Raw genomic sequence first — 22,778 nt, forward strand, 5'->3', positions numbered from 1 at the left:
CAAATGCCATAGTATAAGTAACCTTAGGACAAGAAACCCTTGGCAAAACCTTGGAAATGGTTAAACAGTGGAACAAGCCTGTTCCTTGGCTTAGAAAAGAAATGAATCATGATATAAAACCAGGTATTGTTTCTGGGACTGGGGGTATCTCAGGCATGGATGACCTGCAGGAGGAGGCAGGCAGCCAGCTAATTAAAGTCTGCAGATGACTAAGTTGTTTTCAGTAATAGAAACTATGGAGGTTGGTGAGATGCTAAATGATTTGTACACATTGGAAATTTCTCACATAATTAACTTGTGTAAATACATTGCTGTCAATGTACTTCAAACAGAAAAACCTTCTTCTGTATATTTAGGACCCAGAAAATGCCAAAAAATTTTATGGAAAAGCTCAAGGACATAGTGACATTGTCGTTGATTATCTGAAGAGGAGACCTGTGTCTTTACAGCTGCAGATCAAAAACCAGGACAAGTGCCAGAAAGACCAGGATCACACACCTGGGTCTCTTGCACAAGAGTACATTCCCAGCCACAGAGCTGGAAGGAAATGCCTGGTGTGGCAGAGGGATACCCTGTGCTGCTGTCATGCACAGTACCACCCAGGCTTACCCACGGCATCCCCGCAGTGGTACCAAAAGTGTAAACGTTGTGGCAAACAGAGAAACCCAGAGAGCCACGGTGTTTGATTGCAACTCTACTGCGCAAGTTGTGACACCACAGAAAGGTCAAGCACGCTGGATGTCCATTTGGCTGCCTGCCTACTCACTCAGGTAGAGACCCCTCAGCTCAGACTTCAATGCCACATTTAGCTGGTGTCAACAGGAAACAGCCTGTGATGGTGAGGTGCCGTTGCAGAAGGAAGCTATATATAGGTGAATACTCAGAAATGGTGTGTACTTTCAGAGGGCGAGTTCAAGGAACAAGGATAAAAGTTTCCACCAAGCTAGGAGGAAATGGGGAAACCTTCAAACTGCTCTGAGTCAGGCCTTCAGGGAAACATTGGGGAAGCAGCCCATCTGGATGCTCACCTCCCTTTCCTCACTCCTTTGAGGTTGTCAGAAGAAGGTTTTTCTCCACAGGGGATGGCCTCGGAGCAGACAGCTCTGCCCTAGCTCTGGCAGGGCTGCTGAGGCAGGAGGGCCCAAGGCAGCCACAGGCTCTGCTGTCCACAGCATCCTGCAACGCATCCTTCTCCCTGTGCCCCTCCTTTACCCACAGCCTTTTGACTACCAACACTTTTGGTATGACCACCCATCTCCTTTTCACCACTTGATGATCTATTTCACAGGAGTTTCCATTTCACAGATTCCCAGTTTGTATTGTGTCACTCATCTCTGGAGTTTCACTCAACTGGCAGTGTTGGGCACTTATTAAAAAAATCTTTGCTAACTCCTTCCCTGCCATTCACATGAAAAAAACCAGAATGTGAAATATAAACCTCTGTTTAGGCTTCATAAGTATAATGTTTAAGCAGAAATAAAGCATTGAGAACATCTGAAGTCACTGAAGAAGCTAAAGAAAACAGACAGGACTTGTTTTCCTTCATAGGTACCAATGCATTTTCATTTACTTCTTTCTATTAACTGGGTTTCCTTGACTGTGTCTACAGCCATCTCAATTGTAATTATGTAGCAGTTAACCTGTTCCTCATGCCTAACACAACCCATAATTAGTTGTCTTGTGTCCACAGTTTATGACTCAACTCCATGTGGTTTTTCTATATCAAAGGCTTGGTTACCAGATTTTTTTTTCCCTACCACAGTACTTGTGCCTGCAGTGGAGGAGGGCAGCAAAACCTGAGCACATCTGTTTTGTTTGAGGACAAAACCACCAGAAAACCAGACAGTTTTAAGAAGATCTTACTTGGGTGCTTTCCAAATAGTACACAGTCTTGTAGGAGAAACTGTTTTCTTGAGGAATGACCCTTATATTTATATAAAGTCGTCACTTGAATATAGATGTAAAACCTTCTCAAAAGAAATACTATCTTTGTCCCTTATCTAGCTACAGAGGGAGAAATAAACATCCTAGGATGTAGATGAGCCATTTTTCACCAACAGGCAAAAATTTTATATCATGAATTCATCAACCTCTACATTAATTATGTTTCATTATCTTTTGGAGTTCCTCATGTGGACAGATAAGATTATTTCACATGAGAAAACAGACTAATTTGATAAATAGAAAGCTTTTCTGAATGAGAATGAACATTTTAATAAATGTTTACGCAAGTTTTCCATTTGATTAATTTTGCAGTGAGACATGGGGAGAAAAAATGTACAAAAAATAAACAGGTCCTTTAGACTGATGTAAGAAAACAGCCAACCACTATTGGAGTGTGTTTAGATATGAACAATTAAAGGAACTGACCTAAATGTTAGCTCCTGTGTATGAAGGCAAGTCTGACCACCCTGGATGCTGCACGCTCAGCTCAGTTGCTGCGTCACAGAAGTGGTTGCAGCAGAAGAGCAGTGTCATAGGCACTGAGTTATGTCCTCTCCACCAGACTGGAACAGAAACTGCTGGGAAACCTTCACTTTGTTTATCTTTGCAGGAGGGATGTATTTGCCCTCCTTAAATCACAGCTGGAGACTTTATCTCAAAGCTGTGATGTAGCCATTGCTGAGTAGTCCTCATTAATGAGGCTTGTGGTTAAAGGAAACTGTTAAAAAGTTCCAATATCAGATAAGAAAGAAAAGTGCCCTGGGAAGGACTTGGTTTTTTCCCAAATGAATTGGCAGTTTATTGAGCTTTGTTTGTTGAAGGCTCCCATTTGACCATCAAGGCTGTGTATTTTTGTTCAAGGACACGATAAGCAAAGTCTGATGTATGCCTTCAATGCTTTTACAGAATGGGCAGTCTGTCTCTCCCTGATTTTTTGTTTTTTGAGTACAGTTCTGCTGGCAACAGAACAATGAATACAAAGTCCCTCGTATAATTTTCCTGGCAGCAAGGAATAAATGATGTACTAATGCTTTGGCTCTTGAAGGATTATTAATTAACATGTATGAATAACAGAATTGTAGTTCAGTAGAAGGGGAAAATACCATGGCAGATGATTCAGTTAATGTGGTCCAAATTATCTTACCCCAAGATATTTATAAAAAGTTGAACCCTGATGAATTTTGTGTGTGTTTAACCAGATCAGAGCCATGATCAGAGAGATCTAGGGCTTCCAGCTTCTAGTAGGACCCACTCAGAGCAGTGGTCCAGACAGGAGGAGTTGTTGAAGTGCAGAATCCACTGCACCTTTTAGATTTCTGTGCAGTGAGGGAGGGAGTGAGATAGCGAGCTGACCAGTCTTGTGTTAGTGTTTATAGTAACCAGGACAGGCCCTTCAAGTTGGACTTATGGCCAGGTTCTGACAGAAACCTAGAGGGGAACGGCTGAGAGCTGTACTCAACAGAAGGAGCAGCAGTAAAATCAGCCATGATGCTCATTTCCTTTGAAGAAGCTACTGCTATTTTTCAGTTGGTTTTAATATATTTTTTAATAATACCACATAATATTTTTTTATATTTAAAACCTGAAGTGAAGGACTGATGCCCCAGCTTTTCCCTTCTCAACAGAAAGAGATGTTTACTGTCGTACTCTCTGGATAGCAATGCAAGGCATTCATGTATGCATAAAGGCCACAGAACCTTTTCACAGCTAAAAATAGGAAGAAAGGGAACTTAATGCAGAAATTTAACAACTATGGCATTTAAAGAAGTATGTTTCTGGGTTAGCAAAACTTAAAGTAGGACTTTCCATTAAAGTAGCAGGAATTCAGGTGTCATTATCATATGGTTTTAGATCAGCCTCTAATATCCGCTGCATTGATTCCTATTGGCTAAAAGAAATGTTATTTCTATCAAGGGAGAAAACCTATGGCAAATCAGACATGACTTTTAGAATTTCTTTCCAAGGAACATTTTTTAAGGTTTTCTGTTTGTTAGATCATCAGATATTTTACAAACAAAACAAAACCAAACAAAAACCAGGACCCATAATTTTTCAAATGGAAAAGGCTAAAAAATCAAACCAGCCAAGAAATGGTAAGAAAACATTTCAGATCTAAGGGCAACCAGATGGCCTAAATTACTGGTAGTTCATGGATTTTTACTTAAAATAGAGGAACATGCACAGGACTAATAAGCTACAAATTAAAAGAACATGAGAGATGGTGGGCTCTAGAACTTAGGCTCTAGGAGTATTTTCTCAGTAAATTTGCTGTGAGCTTGGGATACTGTTTTTTCTAAGTCTTTTGCAGACATCATTTGACTACAGGTTTGGGTTTTATTAATTTGCAGTCCTGAAAATTAAAGGACAAGACTGTACTTGAGTTTGTAATTATGCATTGCATATCTAACCGAAGTAATTTTGTCCCTTTCCTGGGGGTCAGTTTTCGTAAGGGGAAATGGAAATACTTGCTTTCTTCATAGTAGTGTGGTGCGTCTTTATGTATAGAAACACCTTTAGGTCTCCATATGGGAGGCACCCCAGAACAAAAGTGTACAATAAATGGAGAAAGCAAGTTATTGAAGACTTTTTGGATGGAGGTCTTCCTTGCACATCTACATTAGAAAAAATAATTTTGTTCTGAAAGTCTTATGAGGCATTTTCTTTACTTCACGGACAACTTTGGCATGTAAGAATTACTTTTTAGGTTCTAAAATTATAACACAATTTCCAGGGCCCCTTCTTGTGCAGGATGGTTCCTACCTAGTGTGTTCACACTTACAATGAGAACTGCTAAGTTTTTGAATGTTTGTCCATGAGTTGGGTTAAACACAGCAGTGAAACGACAAGCACAACCACCTGGGGTATTTTTTTTAAACACTGAAGTGAAAACTTTTTATTTGAATATTCAAAGAGAAGCTTGAAAAATAGAGCAGGCTGTTTTATTTGATCATTGAACTCGTCATTTCATAGATGGGTGCTGCAATAAGCAGCCTCTCCCTGTAATTGTGGTAGTGCACAGTTGCTGCTGTCTCAAGTTGGTTGGCTCATTTGAGATGGGAGTCAAAGTATACTGCCTGTTTTAGTGTTTAATCCCAACAGTTTAGAACAACCACAGTTTTATAAGCATATAATTCATCTCAGTTTCCTATGACAGCTTTAAAGGTTTTCATGGTCATCCCAGTTTTCAAAGATTAACTTTGCAGGTCACCAGAAGCTTATATGAGCACCACTTTGTACATTTCCTCTCCATATTTTCCACCTCCCAGATTAGATAGATTCTGCTGTCTTGCATGTTGTACAGGTCAATACCATCCAACTTCTCACTTAGTCCTCTATTTAGAGGTCTATGTTGGCCAGTCTGGCTTTCAGCAGTGACGCAGCTTTATTATAATAATAATGCATTTTAATTTATGGGCATCCACGCCTGAAGCATCTTAACAAAAACAACTAAAATCTAAATGGCAATAAACAAAGGCAAAAGAGAACTTGGAAGCCAAGAACTTAAAATCCCTGCAAAACAAAACAGGAAAGGAAATGAGAAAGTCAGAAGCCTTGCCTAAAAAAGTGTTCTGGCATAAGCAAGAGACAGTGTGTTCCTGAGGCGAGGGAGGAGACCATCTCGTTTGACCTTCTAACAGAAAATGACCAACAACATCAGCCTGAATTACTGAGAAAGGGCACAGAGGTACAAGAGGTGGGTTTCTCTTACCTCAGAACAGGGAACTTCATTGGAAAAGACACAATAATCTTGAAGCTATGTTGTCCAATTTTGCTTCCCTGAAAAGATTCACTGCAAATCTGTCTTTCCCTCTAGGTTTTGTTTCATTTGTTTGAAGATATAGCAACGGATCTCTCAAAATGCTGTGATGGCCCTGCCAATTTGAGTTTAAATTAGCTAATTTTGAGAATACTAAGATTACTAGAATACTAGAATTAGCTAATTTTGAGCTATACTACGTATGCACACATATATAACTATACTACATATATACAGCTATCTACACTGTATATACACTAACTACATCAGAACCCAAAGGATTAGTAGGTTTAAGAAAAACTCAGAAGGTGTATTAACATAGCTTTTTTTTTTTTTTTTTGTCTCTTCAGCAGCATTTTTTTTAATCAATCTTATTATTTCTGTGCCTCAATTGTCTGATCTGTGAAGTGAGAATACTTATCTGGTATGATGGAAAATACCATCAACATGGCAAATCTCTTCACTTAATTCTGTCTGTAGCAAATCCTAGCCTTTGCTTGGAGCTCTGCCTTGTGGCACACTAAGCTCCTCTGATCTGCCAGGGTCCCCTCCAGCACCTTTCCTAAGTCAATTTAAATTTTAACAAAGCCCTTGACTGGAGGTTTTCTCCCTGCTTTGGAGGAGCTAATGCCAATTTAAAAAAAAATCCACTGAAAAAACTTTAAAAAGTGAGGCTTTTGGGTTTTCAGCCTGTAATTACAGCATCAGTTCCCTTTTATGCTTCTAAATTACAGAGAAGCAAAAGGCCCTGTTTTCTGATGTTTTATTTTTTTAAAATTACTCAGTGGCTTTGTGGGGAAAGAGTAACTGAATATTTTTGGTGGTGTTATATAGGCGACGCCTTCCCCATTAGCTCTTAGGAAGTGATTCTTCCTCACTCCCTAAGGTTCACTTCAGGAGGAATGGAAATTAATCCATTTAAAGAGAAGTGGTAATAAAGAATGTCCCCTTTTCATGCTTTAGCCAGCTTGAAACAAACTATTAAAAATGTGCACATCATTTTTAACAGAGGCTTTGCGTTAACGAGGATTAAGCAGGCTCTGTTCTTGCTTCAAAACATAATTTTCCGGGTAGCCTTGCAGCACAGTTGGCATGGGCCTTGGTGCAAAGAATGAAATGGCGCCTTCATGCCAGACAGCCAGAAATGTCACCCCATCTACCCCTACTGGTTCATCCCAGCTTGGCACCCAGATGGCCCTGCACATGGCCTTGCTCCAGCTGCATCACTCATGCAGATGCTGACAGCTTTGCTGGATCCAGCTGTAGTCTGAAGAAACATATTGAGATGTTTTTAGAGGTTATAGTGACTATTGATCCATCTTCAACAATGGTAAGTTAAGTTTCAACTTTCCATGGAGGTCTTCCCTTTTGCTGTTATTTTTCCCCTGTCTCTCCAATTTTAGCGTGTCTGTCTTTCAGGTTTTCCCCTTTACACCAAGCACCTGGCTTTCAGCTGATTGCCATGACAGCCTGTCTCACAGTTTACACCAGCAGCTGTCCCCCAAAGTCATTGTATGATAACAGGAGGGCAGGGTGGCAGAAGCTGGGTTCACAAGGAGATAGTGAAAAAAAATTGCAGCACCTTCATGTTTAATATTTAATCACTGCATCCAGATAATGTCCAGGCTGAGGAGTTGCACACTGCTAGTAGAGCACACAGCAGGTTCATCCATCCCACCAGTTCAACAGACTGTAGAACAGAATGGAATAGAAAAGAGTAAATAGAATAGAATACAATAGAATAGGCTTCAATACTATAGTGCTGTTGGAAGGGATCTACAAGATCCTTTAGTCCAACTGCCTGAACAATTCAGCACTGACCAAGTTAAATCCTATTACTAAGGACATTGTCAAAATGCTTCTTAAACACTCAGAGGTTTGGGGCATTGACCATCTCTCTAGGAAGCCTCTCAGTAAATAAGTACTTTCTAATGTCCAGTCTAAACATCCCCTGGTGCAGCTTTGAACTATTTCCACATGTTCTATCACTGGATACTCGGGAGAAAAGATGATCACCTCCCTCTTCACTTTCTTTCCTGAGGAAGGCACTCCTCTCCCAATTTATTCTTGTGCTTGGCATTACTTCATCCTAAGTGCAGAGTCTAATACTTAAATTTTATCCTATTAACCGTAGCTCAAATCTCCAATGTATCTAGATCCCCTTGCAAGGCATCTTGTCTCTGAAGTGACTCAATAACACCTCCCACTTTGCTATCATCAGCAAAATTTCTAATGGTGCACACAGCTGGGCTGACAGTGCATAGAGCTGGGCATTAAATCCACTCAAGCATACTTGTGCTGTCTGTCCATCTCATGGAACCATTGTTCTCTGCCATGTCTTTCCTAACTTTCAAAGCCAGTTTGTACAGGATTTTGCAACCAGCAGGACGTGTATGACATTGCTGAAATGCAGTCATGGGCCCATAGCCATGAAATTGTGCCTATTCATGATTTTTTTTTCCAGCATGGGAAATGAGCAGCATAGACATGTCAATTAGTGAGTTGTCTCAATTTACTGCTTGGTTCAAAGAAAACATTAAGCATTTCAGAGATTCTAATTTCTAAAGCATTTCTCCAATAACTCATGGATTTTTATTTATTTATGGATCAGTAACTGGTTTGATTCATTTCTGGTGTTTTTTGCCCAGGCTGTTCTGTTGTACCTGGACGATGATCCAGCCAGACCATTGACTTTAATAAAGTCTAGAATTATCTTTGGACCCCAGACTTGCCAAATGGCAAAAGAATGAACACTTTCCATCACTTTTAGATTTTAATTTTCCTGGGCTATGGCAGACATTTGAATATAAAAAAATTACTAAATCTCTGATTTACAGTCAGGCCTCCTTATTCTTTTAATATTATTTTTATTCTAAATTTATTTTTCTTTAGTTTATTGTACTAAGTTTACACGTACTCTTTAAGTCCTGCTTCCTCCCAGAATTAACATAATATTGTTTTGTGTCAGCCTCATGGAAATAAGGCTGGATGAAAACTAATCCAATGGCTGTTACACACAAGTTAGGAAAATCTCATAGGCTGCAAAATTCCATTTTTTCTGGGATTATTAAAATTGTATTATAAATTATATTGCACTGTGGTGAATCATACATTATTTGTAATGTGCTTTTGGTTGCTTTTATATGACTAGATATGTGGTTGGGTTTCATGTATTTTGTCATTGCAGACTGGAGCAATAAAATGAGAAAGAAGTAATCATTCTCTATGGCATCTTTAACAAAATCTGATTTTTCCTTTGAGAACGTCCAGGAAAAAATCGCTATTCTCTGTCCATCTTGCTACAGAAAAAAAACCAAGTCCACAACACCTTCAGGTCATTATGGTCCATTGTTGCAACACTGGGATTAAATTTTGACCCAAATAGCAATTGTTCAGTCCCTTGTAAAACACAGGAAAAAAAAGAGAGCTTTCACAACTGTAGATAGGGGCAAAATTTGAATTTTGGCCTGCAAATTTGCAGAGGTGAGCTTTTCCACAAAGAGTTCAGTGCTTCCTTAGCCACTGCTCAGCAGCAAGGGGTGATTTTGGCTGCCCAGCCCAAATGTCCTTTCAGGCTGTGCCTGTGCTCACCCAGATCACATGTTCACACACCCAGGCACCCCCCTGAGATGGCCCTGCTGGGACAGAGAGCTGCTGTGCTGGGGGAGGGCTGACACGAGCAAGGCCGAGCAGCAGCCCTGGTCTGTGGCAGCTCCACCCAGCAGGCTGCTCCCTGAACACCTGGGGCTATTGTGGATCGATCGAGAAATGAGTGTTGAAAAGGCTGTTTGCTTCAGTTGTGCTTGGCCACTCATCCTCGTGCTGGTTCCAGGAGAGTCTGCAGGGCTGAGCAGGGTCTGCAGTGGTGGTGCAGGGGAAAGGGACATCAGGAGAGAGGAAGCAGCTGGGAGATAAATATCATGGAAAGATAGAACTGGGGGAAACTTGTGTTAGTTCACCTGATTCACCACTATTACCACAAACTCAGATTAGTTTATTCAGATTGTGGAGCCTAAGGATTTGGTTGTCAACTAATGTGTGAGAGGGAGAAGTGAAAGATGTGGGGGTGGTGAGATGTGGGGAGCTTGAGAACTGACACTGCAGGGACATCCCTGGGTTACAGGGAGGACGACGCAATGGTGTGTGAGTGGGAGGGGTGAATGGAAATGTATAGGGGAAGGCAAAAGGCCTTCAGTAATCTAGACAAGGCACCAGAAATACAGAGTACCCTCAGGCTGCTTGGGAAATCCATAGGGCTTGGACACCAGTAAATGGTTGTTCCCAGTGTTTCGTGTTCCCAGAATGGGGACAGTCAGGGCCAGCTGGTACTTGCACAGCTGAGGCTGAGACATGGCTTAGAGGCCACCGCTGCCAGAGACCGTGTTTGTATGGGGCCAGGACATGCTCCAAACACCTGTCCAAGTGGGACAAGGGGGTCGTACTTCAGGACATACAATGAAAGAGGGCATTTAGCCATGTTTGGGGGAATGTAACTTTGAGTAATATCATTCAGTCTTGCAAAATGATTCTTAGTAATAGGTAAGTTTGATGTGTCAATAAGAAAACCATTGTTAATCTCCATTATATTTCTGAAATGCCATTTAAATTTATCAAGTTTGAAGTAGAGTTTCATTGCTGATGGGAGCCACAGAGTGGGAGAAATTGTGTTCTGGTGCCAGAATCAACTCTTAATTCCAGTGTCATCCAGGTGTTCCCAGAGAGATGCACTTTCTGTATCATTTCAAAGAGAAGATTTGGTCATTATATGAGATTGAGAGATAGATATATGCTTTCTTCCTGGCGGAAAGGAGATTTATTTTGCAGAATGGCCCAAACCATGATTTTGCCATCAGACCTTCATGCAGGAGTGACTGGCATAGTCTGTATAGACTGTGCTCACTACTTCTGACTATCAAGAGGACAAAGAAATATGCTGATAGCTTGATTTTTTCCAGGTGCACAGGAGTCACAGAGCTGTCAGCATCTTGGAAAATGGTTTTATTGGTTTCCTTCTTGCTGTAGCAGTTCATTTCTTTCAAAGAGCCAAAGTAGATGAGATAACCAGAAGTGGCAAAGCGAGAACAAGACATGAACGAAAGCAAGAAATTCCAAAAGGCTCCAAGCCATTTTTTAAAATCTTATTGGAAAATAAATTTTGATGCCTACCTTTGGCCTAATGATTGGCTGCAGGATCCACTTGCTTCTCCAAGCATTCAGGTGTAGGTATTTTAATGAGATAATGGGGTGGAAAATATGATGCAGTCAATACATTGTGTAACACTTCATGTTAAAGGAGAATTTTATTATGATGAGTAGATGGATTATCATTTGCTTGTGAGGGAGATTTAATAGACTTCTGGTTTGCTATTGGAATAAATAACTCTGCAACAAGCTTGGGTCTATTTGCAGACCTGTGGTGCTTTGACAACAGTAGCCAGTACCTTACTGGGAGCTGAGTTCAACAGTAAAAACATGAAAGACAGCATCATGGCCTCTAGATGGCTTGGTTGTTGGAAGAGCTGACTGGATTTTATCTTGAAGGGAGATGAGAAACATGCAGACACAAATAGCTCAGACTGAGATGGGCACAATAAATAAGGCCATGTTACATTTCTTGAGGGTATCTCAGTAAAAACTAAATGAACACCACTATTAATTGGGAACCATGCTTTTAAGTTCAAGCCAGTTTTTTGTGAAATAGTTTAAGGACTTCCCAAGTAAAAAGACTATGTTAGTAACATCAAGGCTGACATAAAAGCTTTGTTATCACAAATGCATCTTTTGGCTCTCGGCATATGCTTTTTCTGAAGTCTTGACTTCTTAGGCAGGAATAATTTCAACAGTAATCTGTTTTGTTGCTCATTTGGGTTCTGTTTTTGGATAAAAGAGATGAGATCCCAAAGTGGTAGTGTATGGTGACCACCATCAAGGAATATTGGGGAAGGTTATTCAGGTACATAGAGACAGGTTAATATCATCATGTTGCATAGCTGAGACATTATTTTGCATGCTAGTTCATGCCCATGGAGGTGAGTTAATCCGGAATTATAGGGTGTATTGACATTTTTTCAATGTTCTTTACTGAAATTGATTACCATAATTCAACACCTTGGAGCGCTAAGAAATACACATAAAATGTGCAGACTTGAATGAGGTCTGTATTCCGTATTCAGTCCATGGACTTGAAGATTGTTCTTCCCCATTGTAAGTGCCTTCACACCACGTTATTGTCTTTTCTTTGGGTAACACTCTCTCAGTCTCTCCTGTTTTGTTTTATACCAGCAGTAGTATATTTCCAGGAGCCAAGGACTTGACAGATCTCTCACACCCTATGTGCCTTTACAAAGAGTTATGGAAACTGAGCAGCCTGTTTTCACTGGAAATTCCAGGTAGACACTTCAAAATTCTTCTCAAGAAAGCTGGCATGCAAGCACTCACTGAAATGAGTTGCTTTTGACAAATACACACTTTCTAACAAAATGGAAAATTCCATGCTGGTCCTGTACTTGCAGAGATGCTGATGTAAGTGCACTTTGCCTGAGTGGACAGTGCAGTAGTGCCTAGTGCCCCAAGAAAATGAGAAGAAAAAAACCCCAACCTGACCTCAAAAATCAAGAGAAAAGTTAAATGTGAACCCATCATTCATTACATGCCAAGAGCATTGCGGTCAGCCAGCAAGACAAGGTGACAAGTCACACTTCTGTCTAAGTTTCATGCTCACTTCTGATAGGTAAAACAATGTACAGTGTTGGTCTGTTCCCACCTTTATTTGTCTGGAGTTCCTTTGCAACTAGTAATCAGATCCTGAGATCCTGCTGCATCAGACAGATCTTCCTCACCTCTCTTTTTGTTTTCAAAATTTTCTGGATTGTCTCCAATTTTCTTTGTTCTGCTTCCCTGTCTCACTCACCAAAGGCTACCTGCCACTTACATTGGAGGACATGCATGCACTGACACCCAGAAACAAACTTTCTGTCAAAAGAACATATTGAGAAAGAATTTCAATGGACATTCATAGCCCTTCCTATACTCATCTCCTCCATACTTGGCTTTCTCCTGTCAATTTTCCTCCTCTCTTGCCTGACTGCTCTAATCTGCAGATTAACTTCATGGGCTATGCAAACCACTACACCAAAGAGCAAATAATCACAGGACTGTTTAAACTGGAAACAAATAAGAATGGACAGTCAGGTAAAAGACACCTTATTGGCTTTCCTGCAAGAACAAGGAGATACTTAGTCATTTTTACAGCACTGCAGTGTAAATCTTGCTGAAGGGAAATGATCTTATATTATGCAGAAGCACTAATGCACAACCACAGGATTTAAGTAAAGCCAAGGTCAATAGGAATAATGAGGGGAATTCAACATTTGTATAAGACTGTAAAATTATGTCTGATGGGAATCTGTTGGTTTTTTTTTTGAAGAAATGTTAAACCAGCATGTTTTTTAAAAACCATCTGGGAGTGTTATTGAACACAACTCATAAAGAGTGCTGATGAGAAATGAAGGACAGGCCAGTACACAGAGGGGAAGAGGGAAGTGATATAACTCTTCTAATATCTAAACCTGTAGACAGAATAGTAGAGAGTTCTAGACTCCTGGTCTGCCTGTGCTGAGCAAAAAATTGGCACAAGCAGTGTGGACATTCAGCACTGTCTCACAGCCACTGTGAAGTACCTCAGTCCAGTCAAGGTCACACTTGCTACAGCTGGTTAAGTGGAACAAATCTCTACCACCAGGCAAGAGAACTTGAGATTCAGGGTCAGGCAAATGGATTTATCATATCTTACTAAATAGAAATTGCAACAGAAGCTCTGCTGCATTGCTTTCTGTAGCATCTTGCAGAGCTGTTTCACTTGAATTCTGAAACCATCTTAATTCTTGTATTTCATTTGTTCTCCATGTAAACAGATTGGCAAGACTGAGCTGTCTAATGAGGTAGAATCCCTTCATCCTAAATCTCTAGAAGCTTCTACTGTCTGGAAAAAAGGCTTTTGTGAGAAATCATTTAATTCTTAATTCATTTTTATCACTACTTTATCTTAATCAGAAAAAGAAAACATGAAAGAAGTATAAAGACATTTACTTAAGCTTGTTTTATATAAGTAAATGAGGGATTTTCTTGTAAATTGTGTTTACTAAAACTGAAAGTTTAAGGATTATTTAATAGCAGAATCAAGATAAACAATAATGCAATTCTGAATATACCTGGTGTCTATTTCTGAATGTTGAGCTGAACATATTAGATCAGCATTAGAATTTCAGCATTTGAACTGAAGAATTAGGGACTGTAAAATTTAGCAATCACTTCAACCAAGCTGAAATGTCACATTAGTAAAGAAATGACACGTTTAAAATAAAGCCAGGCTGTATTTATCCACCTGTTTTAAAGCAACTTTTGCGCATGTGTTAACAAAGTGGACAGTGCCTTTGGAATAACAATCCTTGTGAGTACTGGGTGTGTAACAGGAAGGTTTTGTTGTTTTTTTTTTAAATGTTCAATGGAGAAAATAGAAAGATTTGTCCATCCTGATGCTAAAAATACAGAATAATTATCATTGAGGCAGGTGCACTTCTGACCTAAGCATACATGCACACCATGTATTTTTGTATTTTCAGGTCCTCTTTGTTAGAATAAATAGATGATTTTTTTTCCCTCAAGTACAGACTTTAAAAGCAGATACAAGTGGCTTTCCTGGGGAGGGAAAAACAGTCCCAGAGAGGCAGAGGAAAATGGAGTCTAGATGCATTTGACGCCTTGTTGCACTGTTGCTTCCCCAGTGACTGTGAAGCATGTGCCACAACCCCTCTGGAGATGGTGCCAGGTGACCTGGACTGTGGTGACATAGGCCTACACCATGTATGGCCTCTGCTCCTTTTGGCCAAGTCCAACATGGCACAAAGATACACTGTGGCATTCACAGAATCACAAAATCACAGAATGGCTGGGGACAGAAAGAACCTCTGGAGGTTAAGTGGTATAACCCCCCTGTTGAAACAGGGCCACCTAGGGCCAGTCAACCTGGACTGAATCCAGAAATGTTTCAAATACTTCTAACGATGGAGACTCCAAAACCTCCCTGGTTAATCTCTTCCAGAGTTCAATCATTCTCACAGTAAAAAAAAAAAAAATTTGTTTGGTTTTTTTTTCTTCTTTTTTTCATTCTCATAGGACAACATGGATAAAACCCCTGATGTTCATAAGTGATCTCCTGTTTTTCAGTTTTTGCCCATTGCCCATTTGGACATTCTCTCTGGAGTCATAATATACGAGTATATGTAGAGTCAATGCATATTCAGCATGCATATTTGTGGTGAAAGAAGGAGAAATTTGCTGCTGTCTTTCTTCTGCATGGATTCTGGTTCAGTTTGTCAGTGCTTTTCACTTCTACTTTCCCCGTTTCCTTCTCAGGGTGCAGTTGTGGTCTTTACCTCTAAGCATGCAGGTCACAAACGGCCCCCTCTGGAACAGCTCTTTTGTGACCAAGAGGGTGTCTAACACATGTGAGATGTTCCTTATGAGAGCTACCACACAGCATTGTATTCCAAACTGCTCCTTTAATTATACTGACTCCTATTTTATCCTTGCTCCTTCACTATTGTCTACTCTTTCTGCAGTCCTAGTCCCCTGCACTTCCCTCAGACCTCTTTTTCTTCTCAGCCATTTTGTAATAGAAGGTTATGTAGCCATGGAACTGCTGTTCAGCATGGACAATTGGATGAACTGCCTGCAGAAGACACATTTCAGACTGCTTCTCCATGTCCATGAAGCCACTAAGGCTTCAGACTGGAAACACAGGTTTTTTTCTTTCCATCTCACTGAGGAGTGCATGGCTGGGAGAAAAAAGGTGGGAGAGGTTTTGGTGTACTTGATCATAGACACCAGGGAGAGCTGAAAGCCTGGACCCTAATCACAGGCATGCCAGAGTCAAAAGGTGGCTCAGATCCAGGATATAAGTCTGGTCAAATATCTTCAGTGTGTCAGCTCTTCTGAAACATTTCATCACTACATCATTCCTCATCATCTGTTCCGGGGCCACAGGAAGAAGGACAAGTTACACTCTGCAAGTGTAAAGGCCTTTTTTGATTCAGGGCAATGTGAATGCACATAGGCTGCTAAAGCAGAAACATCAGCAGCTATTAAAAAATGAAGACCTTTCTTCCAGAAAGGGCTAAATAACTGATTTCCTTCATGCATGGTCTTTCCAGAATTATTCATTTGTATAATAAAAACCAGCTACACTTCTGAGAGAGAAACAGTCTTACACAATGGCAAAGAAAGGCCACTTTCACTGTTTGTTGAACTTGAATTTTTGTCTGAAATAAAAAGTAATGGATAACCCAGGTAAAAAAAAAAAAAAAAAAGCCATGTAAGCATGTCTGTATTTGAGCTGTTTTGAAGGTAATCAACACCCAGTTTTTGCTCTCACTTGGTAAGAAAAGCTCCTCTAATACCTTTTGCCAACTCTCTTAAAAGTTTGGCTTCTCTTCTGAAGAGATTTAGGAGTGCAGGCAAAATCCTTCTTACTTTGCAACTTTGGGCCCTATTTGTTTTGGATATGATGGTTAGTGGGTTTGATTCAGTAATCTGACTTTATTAAGAGGCTGTACAAGTTATCCCACAAAGAACAGCCTGCAAGACAGAGAAAAACAGGGATGGACCAGGGATAGGAGACCTACACAAACCGAACCTACCATAATGTAACAAAATCGGGGCTTGTTAGAAAACAAAATGGATCTAAGCCAAGGATAAATGAGTTCATTTTATTCCTCACAGTCCTCTCAGGCAGAGGATGAAAGCAACTGACAGAAGAGACTTGCTACAGTCAGAAACCTAGGGATAGCTTCAGTCCCCATTTTCTTTAGTCTTTCTTCATTGTAGGCAGTTTTAGGCCAGTACTTTTAGTCCTTTTTGCGCAGAGCAACTAAATAGTTCTGTCTACACTCCACAAATTGTATGTGACAGTGCCTGCTAAAGGAAACCTGTTTTACATCCATTTAAACTAAGAAAATACATCCACAATATATTTACACTGTGTAAGGTCACACTTTTTTTTTTGGTCCCCCGTCTTCTAAGCAAACAGATTTAACCACTTGTTGTATAACCATAAACACACACAATTTATGCACAAATTAATTATTTCTGAAGGTTTAGATAATTTTCCCCCTAGTTTTACAGGTAAATACAACTTTTGTGTGAATGGAAACCACTCTGCTTACTGCACTCAAGTGGAGTTGACATCCATGTTACACTTCACCTCATCTCTTTTATGCTTCGAAAGTAGAAACAGGATTATGAAAATAATTAATGTTTTTTCTCTTTTGTTGTAATTTAAAATGCTTTAAGTTAAACATACTACATTTGCTTTTGTTTGACTTGGTGGGGGGGAGACAGAATTTTCAGAAGGAAAATCTTAGTTTAACCTCTTGCTTTGAATTCAAAAGTGCTTTCAAATTTTCCTGTGTGAATTATCTAAACTCTTTGACTTGCAGCTGGGGTTGCCTCAACCTTGGTAGCAGAAGAAGGGGAAAATTCACATCAGATGAAATCTTTGAACCCCTCTGAGCTCTGCCCACCTGTGGTTGCAGCAGGCTCTGTGAGTGAGGTGGCCCTGTGCCCGTGGGAAGGAACAGAGCAGAGTGCCAGACAGGTGCACTTAGTGACCATTGAAGCCAAAACTCCATCTCTGGTCATATTCAAATAAACCTTGGTGCCAAATCTTTCTGAGCACAAAGCCATTGGACTGAGCAGAGAAATGTGAAGCGTTCACTGCAACTGACAGAGTCAATATGAAATACTTTCCTCTTCTTTACAAGTGCTTCTCCACTTGTAGCATACTGATATTCCATCAAGAATTTAAAAGAAAACCAAACTGTTGACTCAGGGTGAGTTGGTGAAGCGACCCATGGACTTGAGATTACTTTTTTTCCTCTGTTCTTGCCATCAACCAGCAGCAAGCAGTCACTAACCCTTTCCTTGAGCTTCCTGCTGCTTCCAGAAGCAAGCAAGCTATGGTAACAGGAGTTCCCAGAGGCTGCTCCTTAGTGGTAACTTCTGACTTGTCCTCTAGCTGGAAATGCATCTCCAGGAATTAGACAGTTATGCATTATTCTTTCATATTGCGCCTGGCCTCTTTCCACTGGTGGAGCTCTAGCAGAAAGAAGACAAGGTAAATCTGGGGTAGGCTGCAGAGCCTGGTCATTCACTTATGCTCTCAGTAAATGAAAAAAGCTACAAATCAAGCTATACTGCTGTGCAACATCAGTCTGAGAAATACCAGGCATCCACTGAAATTTCTGTCCACAGAGAAATTCACAGGAAAAGAGGAACTGAAACAGGGTTGACAGAAAATTTGCAAAGACCAGACTGAAACCAGACACATTACCATAACCCAGAAAGTTTTTGGATAATCAGGTGTCTGTCTCTGTGGACTCAAAATTCCCCTCTGGCACAACTAGCCAATGTTTGCTTGGGAGGTAGAAGTGAAAAGCCAGTGGATCTGAAATCTGAGCTTCCACAAGAATTTTTCTGGTCGGTGCTCAGCGTTGCCTTCGGGGGATGAGAAGACTGGGAGGCAGGATGTCGGCTGCTGGGCTGGCTCCCAGTGCCTGCGGTTATTGCTCGGGTAATCCCGCATGGTATAGCTGACCTAAAACTAAATTGTATCCATTTCTTTTCAGCTCATCTTTCCAGAAGCAAGGAGATTTTCTTACTCTGAATAAACACTGAAATAGTATTTTTTCATTATAATTCTTTGTCTGAACACTGTAGCTCAAAATATTTCCTTTTGTAGCAATGACTGTCTATGCTGGCAATAACTGCACTGGCAGTGGTGCAGACTGGCTCTTTTTACTTGCCTGTGGAAATTTAATTTTTCAGTAGGTCCTTCCTCTAAAACATTTACAAATCCCACAGAAACAAGTAAGCCTTGGACATGTGAAAAATTCCAGGCATAAACCTTAAATCATAATTTAAAAAGAAATATAAAACGTAAGACATATTTTCATGCCTGCTGTGGGCCTGAAGATTGCCTTTTACTTTTGAGAATAAACTGTGCACCCGAAGCCATGATAAATCACACATAAATAAAACCATACCATAATTAAGATGGCAGAATTCAGAAGGGGCAGTTCTAAAGTGTTCATTTAAAGAAGAGTTTTCTCATCCATTTCCGGTTTTACTCAGAGAATGGAGTACTACAGGGTGTACTACAGGGTGGAGAGAAAGGAGAGGAAGACTTTTTTTTCATGGGTTGGAATAAAAGCACTTAGATGTCCTGTGATTTAAAATTCAACACTGAATTTGTATTCCCTAGGCACAACACAGTGAATCTGAATAAAATAAATTCACGCAAATCAGCTAAAGCCATGTATGACAAATGAGTCTAACCTCACTCTTCTTACAATACGACTTCATTCATAAAGAAACATAAAACTCTCTTTTCTTCATTCTTGCTTTCTCATTTCTATTGCTTTCTTCTTCTTGCCTGAGTAATGCAACTGACCTAACTCTTCATATCAGAGCTCAGTATTGAACCAGTGAGTCAGCATTCTTTCCCACAAGATTCGGTACTTGGGAGTTTTCAGGGAAACACTGCCAGCTTGTTATGTCTCAATGGGAATTTTTTTGGAAAACACCTTACATTTGGAACATCAAAAACAACCGTTGAGCATTATGTAGATGAGGGCCAAGGACCCATTATCTTCCCAAAGGATACCTTACCAAGAAGGTAGTAAATTACCCAGGAGGTGGGGAAATTACTCCAAGCCCTCCTCTGGTGTTGGCAAGCAGCTCCCTTCAGGCATCTCAGGATTGAACATTAACTTAGTCTAGAGAAAGTGAAAAATATCTCCAGGGCTGAATTTCAAACTCAGCGTTCTCCTACAGAAAAAGAACAGAAATGGCTATAAAAGATCTGTAGTTTCTTTGTTCTTATTATTGTACTTATTTTGATTTCATGTATAAATAGCCAGCTCTGAAAATATACATTTATTTCTACAGCTAAACTTTCTGTGGGAATGGTGTCTCTGGGGCATGAGAGCAAACCCAGGAATCTGCTGATTAAAAACATACTGTACTGAATGGGCTTGTAGGTATTTTAACCTTAAGCAAGGCTAACCAGGCAACAGGACTGATGCTTTTTTTGCGTGGGTCAGACTTATTGTTACTTCAGCAAAACTGGAGCATGTGTCTTACAATACCTGCACTGTGGGAGCAATGATGATTCTTCACAGGGCTGTATTTTCCTAGCATAAGGGTTTTCCTAGTCATTACCCTACGTATAATCCAGGCTTTTTGTTTGTCAGAGTCCTTTTACTTTGTATTCTGTGGGTGTTTGAATTTGTCCTATACCCTTTAGGATTACACTGTGGGATGTTGCAATAACCACCCTCTTATCATCCTGTGAGAGGGAGCAGGGACATTTCTGTGGGAATAGGTGCAATTTCTGCTCTTCCAAAGAAGCTTGTAAATACAATGTAGCACAGAGCAATAGCAAAATGCTCTGCCGTCCTGATCACTGCTGATGGAGCCTTTGCAGTTACAAAATATTTTTTGTGGGGCTGGTTATTTATAGCGCAGTGGCTCCGTGGTTAATTGCTGCGCCTTGCAGCCTCAGTATGTACCTTGCAGATTTTCTGCATGGTGATGTGAGTATAACAGCATGGGTGAATGGGAGAGAGGTAAAATGCAATGTAAGAACAGAGCCTTTCTCTCTGCCAAAGCAGGGGAAAGAATTGCATCAACAAACGGAGCAGCATGAAAGCAGAAAGAGCTGTAATAGGGCTATTGTGTGATTAGAATGATTTTAAGAGGGCGAGGAAGATGGGACATGAACAGTCAGACCTGTGTGTTTCACCCAGCGCTGTTCCTTTTGAAATTAATTTCTTTGTGCATGTAGAATACTCTGCAATTAGTTTAACTGAAGAGAACACTAAATTAACAATCGTTAACTCAGAGTTTGAATTCATAGAGCTGTACAAAGAGGTTTTAATACTTCCCTGGTTGTGGCTCCTGGACATCACTTTTTGTCTGAGCAGACACATTTTTTCTATGCCTGCTTAATGCAAATGCAGTTCCTGCCTGCCCATTTTTCTATGACTGTTTAATATGCACTCAGCCACTGGTGTGGCCCCCCTTCCAGGATGGAGGTGGAGGCTGGTGTGTCCTGCCCTGTCTTCAGGCTGTCAGGGCTCCTTCCCAGCAGTGGTGGGTAGGATCCCCTGAGGCTGGGGAGGAAGAAGTTCACTCCTGTTGCCACTTCCCTTCTGTGTGTGCTGTTGGACAAGGAGAGGTGGAGCAGCAGGAAAGTGAAGCAATTATCTGCACCCAAAGGAATCACTCAGCTGGATTGCACCCCAAGGGAGAGCCGGGCTGTAAGACTGTGTTTCACTAAGACAGTGATGGGGTGTGAAGGCAGGGACCCAATTTCAGCACACAGACCTTTGCAGCAGCTTCTCTGGTGGGACTGAACTCCCTTGTGCTGCATTTAAATTGTCAAGTCCATGGAGGGTACAGAGAGAGCCTGGGAGAATCAGTGGGTAGTCAGTTCTACAGCTGGGCATTGAACTGCTTTGATGCTGCCATTGCTTGCCTGTGAGCATCCTCTGTCCACACAACATCACTCAAATGCTGCTATGGGGTCTTTGTCAATAACTGCCAAAGAGATCTCTTATTTTCTGAGTACTTGGCTTTTGTGATTGTTTCAAGAGACAAAGTCTGGTTTTGAGGCACAAAGTGCAAAGTTTTTCTGCATCATTCCTCTGTCTTCTTGAGGTTTCAACATGTCAGTCTTCTCAGACTTTCAAAAACACTTCTCAACTACAGTAACTACCCATTCCTTGTATCCCTGTGTTGGGTTCCAACCCACGTGGCATCAAACCAAGCTGCTTCTCTCTAGCTCCAGAGACGGGAATAGCCCAGTTTCCCCATGGCTCCACCAGGCTGCCAGCCACTCTCAGTTTGTTTTGCTGCAATCCAAAAAACACACCCTACTTAGAGCATTGACACATCTCCCAAGTGTGGACACCTTTCCCAAAAATGTGAGCCTATGTTAGTCTTCCCTAACTGTGGCCAGCAAAACTGCTGGTGTTTAAGCACCTTGGTCTTTGATGTCTCCTCTCTACCCTTCAAAGAATGCAAAGACCTAATCTACCTCTTACTGACACTGAATTTCCATTGTATTAAATGGGATTAATCATCCTTTAGGATATGTCATTTCACTTATCTAAAGTGCCATAGGCAGAGCTGTAGCACACCCCAAATACCAAACCACTGATACTGTCAATAGACAGAAATTTTGTTTCGTCTGCTGACAAAGTTCTGCATATCCAGAATGATATATATCCTACTTGCCAGAAATATTATTTATTTATTTAAAAGAAAATGAAAACTTTCCTTTTTAGATAAAGAAATAAAGGAGAAAAATATTCTCCAGAAAGTTCTGTCTTCACCATTATTGAACCACACCCTGTCTTCTTCATATAAGAAATATTGCCAAAGCCACAGTCTTTCATCATGTGGTTCCTTTTAAACAACCTCCTAGGTACTAAAGGTCAGGATGATTTTAAAAAATAGCCTGGTAGTATGAAAGAACTTTTTTTAAATGCAAAAAGACAAACAGAGGAATCCTACGCAAACTTGCCATAAATACAAGGGATGAAGATGATGATGAGTGGAATAAATTACGTTCACATTGTGTTCATTTGCTTTATTTTGTCTCAAGTTTTGTTCAGTTCAAAAATCTAATATAAAAATAGAATCATTCAATTAATTGCAATTCTGCATGCATTCTTATAATCCTTTCCCATAGATTTGTCCTTGAACTCCACTGAGAACAGTCACAGTGACGACAGCCTTAGCTTTGTATATATTTTCTTGTCTCTTCACTACTGAGCTTATTGCCAATATTGCTTCCTCAACTAACTAAGGTAAAGGAAGAAAAATGAAAAAATATTTTTTTTTCAGTTATTGTTGTCCAATTTTTATTTCTCCATGTTATTTCAACAAAGAAATATTTTGAAGGGTGGGCCTTTCCCATATTTGACATTTGTCCAAAATTGAATAGTTTCCAATA

This window comes from Pyrgilauda ruficollis, unplaced genomic scaffold (assembly GCF_017590135.1).
Source record: "Pyrgilauda ruficollis isolate IOZ18807 unplaced genomic scaffold, ASM1759013v1 scaffold25, whole genome shotgun sequence".
NCBI lineage: Eukaryota > Metazoa > Chordata > Aves > Passeriformes > Passeridae > Pyrgilauda > Pyrgilauda ruficollis.